Here is an 8,788-nt window from a genome sequence, read left to right on the forward strand (position 1 = left end):
GAATCTGTTCTAGGCCTCCAAAATACTTGGGTAGTTTTCAGAATTTGAGAGGTAGAAGCATTGTAACTTCGTCCTTGGTATGTGTACTTGAAATTTTACTTCATTTTTCTTTTCTAAAACAGTCACTTTTGTTTACAATAGTTGAGCCAGTGAGTAACGCATTTACCTGTCATGCTTTTGAGCTTTAATTTTTAACATTGAAGATGAATTGGCCTGGCTGACAGCAACTAACTCATTGACGCACTTCAATAACCTGGCAAAATTGAATTATGATATAGAACAGATTATATGATCTACAGATCTATCATAACAAAATTATCATATACATAAAGATTTACAATTCACTTTAGTAGTTATAACTTGAATTCTCTGATGCAACCTATGTGGGAATTTCTCAGATAGACGGGAGTCCAAGATGCTTCTGTGTTGACTGCATAGAAGTCTCTATCTGTCGATTGTCACCACGAAGAACTGAAAGAATAACTCACATACCCACACCACAATCTTACTTTCCATCATCAACATGTTTGATGCTGCCATTCCCAGAAATCCCTTGATTTCTATCCAGTTGCTTACGTGTCGAATTAATCTTTGATTGTTTCTTTCTATATTCTAATGTGATGGGTGAAGCCTCTTTCTATCATTGACAGCACTATGATACTCCTGGTTTCAAAGCCTGCAAATAGTCCGTGCCCAGTCCACTAGTTTTTTCCATAATTTGGGGATCCAATGGCTATACTTGCTTTCCATCAGACATAAGTTACCAGAAACCAAGACAGGTATCTCTCGGTTCTTTGAGTTTCTCTGGTGCTTTTCTCAGTTTTAGCTCAAGAATGGCACCCCAAGAGAAAACATAAACACATTATTCTTAGATCGGCTTCACAGGCTTAACATCTCTTAAACCATCTGCAACACTTTTATACACCCACTTGAATTGGCGGCAACAACCATGTCTGATTTCGCTCTCCAGCAAACACTTGAAACAAACAGTCCATTGTCATCATCAGTCTCTTTTCCGGAAATAGGATCAATGGAGCCAAATTTGTAGGAAGCAATTGGCATAGGTAGATCTCTATAGTAAGCATAAACCTAAGGCAGGACAAACATGACTCAAACAGTTAGGGAAGTTGGGTTACTCAGCAAAAATGTTGATAAGGCACCAAGGATGAAAGAAACTTTAAACTTGCATGACAATTATTGTTACACTTAATGCTGCAGCAAAACAAACTGACAATAGACGATTTTATGTTTTACCTCATTTGTTTCTGAACCACAAGCTATATAGCCATCAGCAGTTGACAACCCCACAAAGTTCTGAAGGAGATGCATAATCAAACCAAACAATAAAAAACACAAATTAGACATGCAACAAAAATGCATAATCCAGTATGCAGATAATCACCTTCTCGTTAGTGTGCCCACTGAAGGTTAAGCTGCAAGAATTGGTGGATGGCCCACAATGACTGATTTTTTGGAGATCCCAAAGTTTCAAGGTATTGTCAGTGGATGCTGTAACAAGAGTGCCAGAGTCCAAGAATTTCACATAACTGACAGCTTTCTCATGGCCAGCCAATACACACCAGGCATTTTTGGTATTCCGAATATCATAGCAATAGGTTCTGTAATCTGCAGAACCGAAGGCCAGCAAATGAGTGGAGTGAGGGGAGAACTGAACACAACAGACATTTGCAGCGTTCCTGATGGTGGCTAGACAGTTTTTCTGCCAAAGAATGAAAAGAATAAGAAATTAAACAATCAAGAACTAGGTCCTTCACAAAAGCTAAATGCCTTGAGAGTTAAGTGCTAAATCCATCAATTGCCCTCGCTGCAAATCAAGTGCATGACCAACATATACAGTACTAGTTGTCCTACATACGTATTGCTCATTTAAAAAGTTAAATAAAATACTAAAATGAGTACTCACTATTTTAGAGGGTAACTTAATATAATACCTTGTAGAATATTGTCTCTTCAAAGAAAAAGATTAAAATGATCAATAAATTGATATTTTTAATATACAAATCTCATGCTTGACACAATAAAAGAAATGAATATCTTTTTAGCCTCTCTAACAATTTCTTTAAAACACTAAATAAATATGCCTAAGAGAATACCAATAATTCATCTCAATTTTCAATTTGGATATACAGGCAACAACTTTATTTTGTTTAAGCATTTAAAGGTGTGAAAAAGAAAAGTGCCTCATTAATGCTCCACAGCTTAACGAATAATCATCACTTCCACTGGCCAACTTTGTCGGATGTACTCTGGAGAAGTCAACAACCAAGCCCTTTTTTCATGCTCAATGTAATGAGAAACCGTTGACCAGTACTTGCATCCCTATCTGGAAACCATCCAAGCAAATCAAAAGTCATGAGAAACTCAGGGAACTTATATTGATTGAGAGCAGGGTTCAGAGGATAAAAGTATGAAATATAAGGTAAAACGAGACCAAAGTGTAATAGAGCATGTATGCAGAAAATCAATAATAGTTATCATACAACTATGAATATGGTAATGAAAATCATTAAATACACCATGGACACTAATCAATGAAAGATGAAAAATCAACAAACGCCGCCAATTATGCTATCCAGGGAGAAAACGATAATTGTTAATGAGCTTCTGAAGTCTACAACAGTTTAATGCTTGCAGTGCTATAATTTAGTATTATTGTATCATACACTTCTACAGCATGTGGGAAGGCTCAAGGAATAAAAATTGGCTGGATCTCAGAACTACAGGAAAAAAAATTTAATTTGAAAGTTCAACATTATTCACTTCACTTAACAGTAAAACATGAAGTATATCAAAATACCTAACAACAGACTAAATTTTCAGAAAGAGGACCAAAATATGACATACATATAAGTTTAAATAAAATTCACTAGTTATATGTACTTAAAATTTCATGCAAAAGGCTTTGCATCTATATCACAAATATATAACTTTGCTCACTGTTGAGTAGGTGGCCACATCCAACAAGTCCTCCTTTTACATAAAAACTTTCTAGTCTAAAGGAGATACAAACCTTGACCACCCCATCATAGTCAGCTGAAGCGCAAAGTTCTTAATATAATTGTTCCAGCAGATGCAGCTAAGCTTGCATCTGTTTGACATCTCCACTGCTGGATAATGAATATCAACCGAGTCGTTGAGTGAATTAAACTCAAATATTTTATTTTCTTGATACCCCACAGCGCAGAAAATGGTCCTCTCCCGGTCAAAACTAAGAGAGCATCACATTTGCAGAGTTGTTGAAGTCACCAGTTCTCAGACTCCACCACTTCAAACTTACTGTAGCGAGCATACTTGCACAAACCATCAAAGAAGGAACCTAGAGGATCAGTGGGATTCTGTACTCCCCCTTTTGGGCAAAATACTGATTCTCACGATTTTTCAGTAAACCTTCCTGGCGTTTGTAGCATCAGTGTCAGGGAGCTGGACTTCAGATCTCATAGAGAAGTAAGCCCTTTCGAGCTGACTGAAATTCCTCATCAACCTCCTTTCATTTGCACCAAGAACTGGGGACAAATGCGGCTCTGAACTTGAGGGTTGGGTATGAGGCACTTGTTTTCCCTTGTATTAATGGGTTCTTTTGCAGGCAAGAGGAACCAAGGATTTTTCAGACACACCTTCTATCAACCTCACAAGTATCTGCTTCTAAGCATCCAATCTCTTCCAACTTGGAAGCATGATTTTGCTTTTGCTCTTCCAATGAATCAGAAATGCAACAATAGTTCTGATTCAGACATCTTGACAATGGACAATGACAGTTCTTCTGCAAACACCTCCTGCAATCATTAATCACTTCAGATTGTCGGATTTCCTGTTATACACAAACAATCATAACTTAGAACTCAATTAGATTATAAGCTAAACATGTCCAAAGGGAAAAAGCAACTTGCCCCAAATTTATTATATACATTCACAATCCCTATTAATAATATTTAGTAATGTTCAGAATATATCGCTATTAACAGAAAGCACAAAAGTTCAGTTGGGAACAAGGAGAAAAAACATTAACATTTAAAACATAAAAGAGCCCATAGCTACCCCTATTTCATTAAGGATCAATGCATATCAAGTTCCTTCTTGAATTGTCTGTCCTACCTACCTTAATCATGGACCGCACTGTTTGTGAGGGAGAGAGATCACAATAATTAGCCCAACCAGCATAAAACTGAACTCCATACCAGTACATCACTAAGTACCATGAACCTATAATAGCTTCAAAGCAGGTCATTTAGATTGCTGCACCAATATTGGTGTTGGCATCTTAGAAAAAGATTTATTAGTTGCAAAGTGCTTTTAGTCAATTAGCCAGTTTAACATATAATGTTACATTAAATTTCATCAATTAAAGTTAACCATAAAATTAGCATCTACATTCAAAGAATTCCAATAAATAATATACAAGTAAAACTCTGTGGAGTTAGAAATTAGAATATTTTAGCCGGACTAGGGAATCCAACATACATAATTAGAGATGCTCTTCTGGACAGTGCATCCCACCCTTGATAAATGATTATTCGGATGACATGCCTATTCTCATAACCTTTACATGTCCCTGAGATTTGATAAATCTTTTCTACTTGAGATCAATATCCAATATGTTTAAGCAGTAATTTAAATTTTCATTCAGTAACCGAAACCTTTAGCATATGCATTGGTTTGAAACTGGGTCGAATGCCAGTATCTACAATCTTCAAAGTCAGGAAAATTGTGAGACGCAATATCCCAGATAGGGGCTGAAGGTAATTTGAACCTATAACTTCTAGATTGAAAACCAAAGATCATAACGCTCAGCCTACTCTTTAGGGTTAACAGACAAACATTTAATTTTAGTCCTCTAAGAATACTTTACATATTTACTATTGTCCGAGTGAAGAGGAATTTGGCTTTAAGTTTTTCAACTCTCCATGTCTAATGCTAAAGACCATAACAACAGAATTAGGAGTGCAGTACCTGGTTGTTGGGCGTGAAAGAGGTTCAGATGAAGTAACCACAGGCAAAATCCAGCTTCCTTGGGATTTTCAGATAGAAAAGTAGGAGGAAGGATCCTATGGCGTAGATCTGACATTGCTGCAGCATGTGCCCTTCAGAATCAAACAACCAAGAAACTGAAAGGAAAACCCGTATTATCAATAGAGTAGAGTTTTTTTGTTCAATCCCCAGAATAAAACCAGAAACATATAACTGTAGTGACCATTACAGAAACATGCAATATCGAGACTAAGGAGGAGAAAAAGAAACCCTCAGAAAATTCTTTAAGATACAGAACTGGTGACATTACAGAAAACACGTGGGTATAATTCCTTCCAAGTGCAAGATATGGACATGAAACCTTAAAGTCATGCAAGCTATGGTGAAATAACAGTTGCAAAGAAAATATGTTATCTGTCCTCTACCTCAAAAAAAAGAACACCAAGACTGTAGATATTTGATATAGTGCAAACCCCCTCATTGAGCTCCTCAGGACTTGCAACCATTTTTCTTCCAACGCTCAGTTACAGAAGACAAATGCTGTTGCAGTGTATTAAGAGACGGGGCTGCTGGACTTGCCTGTGTTCCATATCTATACTTGTGTGATGTTCCTTCATATCATTTAAGAATGCTGTATGGTGTTGTATTTATGTCACTCTCACTGCACTGTTCTAGATCTTGAAGGGAATAAAGGCCACCGCTGCAAAACTCTGTTGTTGTTTATTTGGCTTCTTTAAAATATAACTCCAGGGGGAAACACTTCTTCCTCTGCTGGCCTTCTCCTATGCGATTTTCTCTAACTGAGGAATTCTGATCTGTAACACTCTGTAAAGTTTCTTTTTGGCTAACTGATCCGAGGTACTTAACCTGATTTGATCGCAACAACTTGAAAGATGATGGTCGTAAGTCAAGCAAGGTAGTACCTTGGGTGTGAGAATATTCCACCAGATCCACAATCTGCCTAAATATATACAAACACTCAACTTTTTTCACTTTATGACCCCTAGCTTTCAGCCATTCCCTCAAACTCACCTCATAATCAGAACTACCAGGCCTGGACCCACTGAGTCTACAGGAAGAAGGCACACCAACTTTGGCACCCAAGTTCAGTGAAGCATTTAAAGCCACCATAGTGGCACCAACAGCTTTTGGTAAAACATTAGAAGCCCCTGTAATGGCTCCAGCAGCCATTGGTGAAGCATTAGAATGCATTGCAGTACCAAAAGCTGCCTCTGTATTTTTCAGATCTCTACAGTGTTTAAATGCATCATGAGGTGGACCTCGACATACTATCCCCTTGCCCTTCAGAGTAGTTTTCACAAAAAACTCGGAAAACCCTGACTTGGATAAAATCTTTGTCCGTATATGTCCATGAGATAACATATTGCTCGAAACCCCATTATTTTCAGAATTTGTCCATGGTTCCATCACTACATTGTGGCCATCATTTAGTGGTTTCTGAGCCACGAATCCATGGACAGACGTGTCTCCCACATCTTCCCATCCACTCGACTTAGTCTTACCATTTTCCCTATCACCAAGCGAACTCCCACTTACAGTTCCACCCGCGAGCTGATACAGATGCTGCCACCTATTGTGCCTGGTCTGCATTCTTTCTCTATTGTTTGAGGTCCCCACAATGGCTAAATTTGAACTATTGTATTTTCGCACAGTTAACTCTTCAACCATGACACCTGCATCATCCACGTTTTGAAAGCTAGTACATGGATGTTCTGATGCATCTAGAGGACTTACAATCGTATTTATGTTCTTGCCTTCTAACATATCTGCAAGTATTTGAAATGAGCCATCAGGAGAATTGCTTTCAGGTATGGCCATTTCTTCGGATTCCAACTTGTTGCAGCTTTCAGGTTTCAATAAATACTCATTCTCTTTATTCTGAAGGTGAGCACCCTCGGATGCATTAACCGAAGCAACTTCATCACCCGGTCCGTCTTCCATATCATCCATATTAATTCATATGTTTGACCATTGCTGTAAATTGTATTTGTTTGATTTAGAAACTTCAATACCATATATATATATATAAGGCACTTATTGCATTGTTACCCAAGCAAATGTTAACAAAAACCATTTTATTTCCTATAATTCAAAAAAGGATAAATGAATATCCAACAAACTGCAATTTATCAAAGTGAGAATAAAACCAGCAATTTCTAATACAGATAATCAGCAATAAACTCTTCCATTATCTTGGTTTTTATAAAACACATAAGCAACGCAATTTATTCTCAAATAATTGCTAAGAAAAACACATACAAACACCACGTGTTATCAAAATCACCAAATTCTGATGCTCACTCGAACAGAAAGAGTCAGAACTATTAACAAAACAAAACTTTCAACTTCTGATTGTTTAAAAACCTAATAATGCTCTAATTGACATCCAACAAAATGCCAAAATTAAAGCAAAATCAAAGTTCTCTTCTGAACCCAGAAAGTAAAACCCAAAACCCTCCACTCAAAACATAAATTCAGCCCAGATGAGATAACACTATACACTCAATTGATAACATACTAATTATTAGATTCGCTATATTTATCCCCATTTTCTCAAGAACCTAACAGCCAGTGAATTAACGAAAACTAATTGCAAAAGTAATAACGTACCATTTTAAGCCAAGACCAAGAACTGGGCTGGAACAAACAGGTCCCCATTCACTCAACTTGAAATTTCGAGTGCAGAAACTGGAAAATTTTCTTACTTAATGAAAACCCTAAAACCCCTTGAATAAGAAAGTGAATAGAGGANCCTCATCACCATGTATTCAAGATGCGGAGCAATAACTGAGGCACGTAGTATTTTTGATGAGATGAAACTGCAGAGAAGTGTAATCTCGTGGAATGCAATGATTGGAGGATATACATCCCATGGTTTTGCAACAGAGGCTTTACAAGTTTTCAAATTGATGAAGAGTTCCAAAGTTTTGCCTACATATATAACATTTATTTCAGTGTTGAGTGCTTGTGCTCATGCAGGACTAGTAGAAGAAGGCCGTGGACATTTTAAATCAATGATCAGTGAATATGGTATTGAGCCAAGAATTGAGCACTTTGCTGCCCTTGTGGACATAGTGGGTAGGCATGGGCATCTGGAGGAGGCCATGGATTTGATCAAAAACATGCCATTTGAACCAGATAAAGCTGTGTGGGGTGCATTGCTGGGTGCATGCCGGATGCATGACAATGTAGAGTTGGCCCGAGTTGCAGCTGAGGCATTGATGAAACTTGAACCAGAAAGTTCAACCCCATACGTGCTGCTATACAATATGTATGCAGATGTGGGACGGTGGGATGATGCAACACAATTGAGAGTAGTAATGAAAAATAATAATATTAAGAAGCTAGCAGGGTCTAGTTGGGTCGATTCCTCTCATCACGAGTAATTTACTATCTACATTTGGGCTGATTCACTTCACCAATTGTTTGCTGCTCTGATATTAATATTCTGCCATTTTTTATGTAATTATATTTATGGGCGAGAGCGTGTTCAAGGACTCAACTCAATGTCGTCAATACGGCTGTCAGGAGCACTCGGACTGTCACAACACGGCTGACCAAATAGCCACTTAATATTGATCTTTAAAGCACTAGGCCAATCCTATCATGTCTCCTGGCTTGAAGCCAGAAGTATATGGTAATGAAAATCATTAAATACACCATGGGACACAATATCAATGAAAGATGATAAAAATCAACAAACGCCAACCAATCCAGGGAGAAAACCATAATTTGTTGATGAGCTTCTGAAGTCTACAACAGTTAAATGCTTGCAGTGCTA

General features: G+C 37.6%; 1 pseudogene; it reads right to left on the reverse strand.

The window, feature by feature from the left end:
* Positions 1-244: 244 nt before the first annotated feature.
* Positions 245-7,752, reverse strand: LOC116138160 (annotated as a pseudogene).
* Between the last annotated feature and the right edge of the window lie 1,036 nt (positions 7,753-8,788).

The sequence above is a fragment of the Pistacia vera genome, unplaced genomic scaffold (genome assembly GCF_008641045.1).
Source record: "Pistacia vera cultivar Batoury unplaced genomic scaffold, PisVer_v2 Contig1002, whole genome shotgun sequence".
NCBI classification, from domain to species: domain Eukaryota; kingdom Viridiplantae; phylum Streptophyta; class Magnoliopsida; order Sapindales; family Anacardiaceae; genus Pistacia; species Pistacia vera.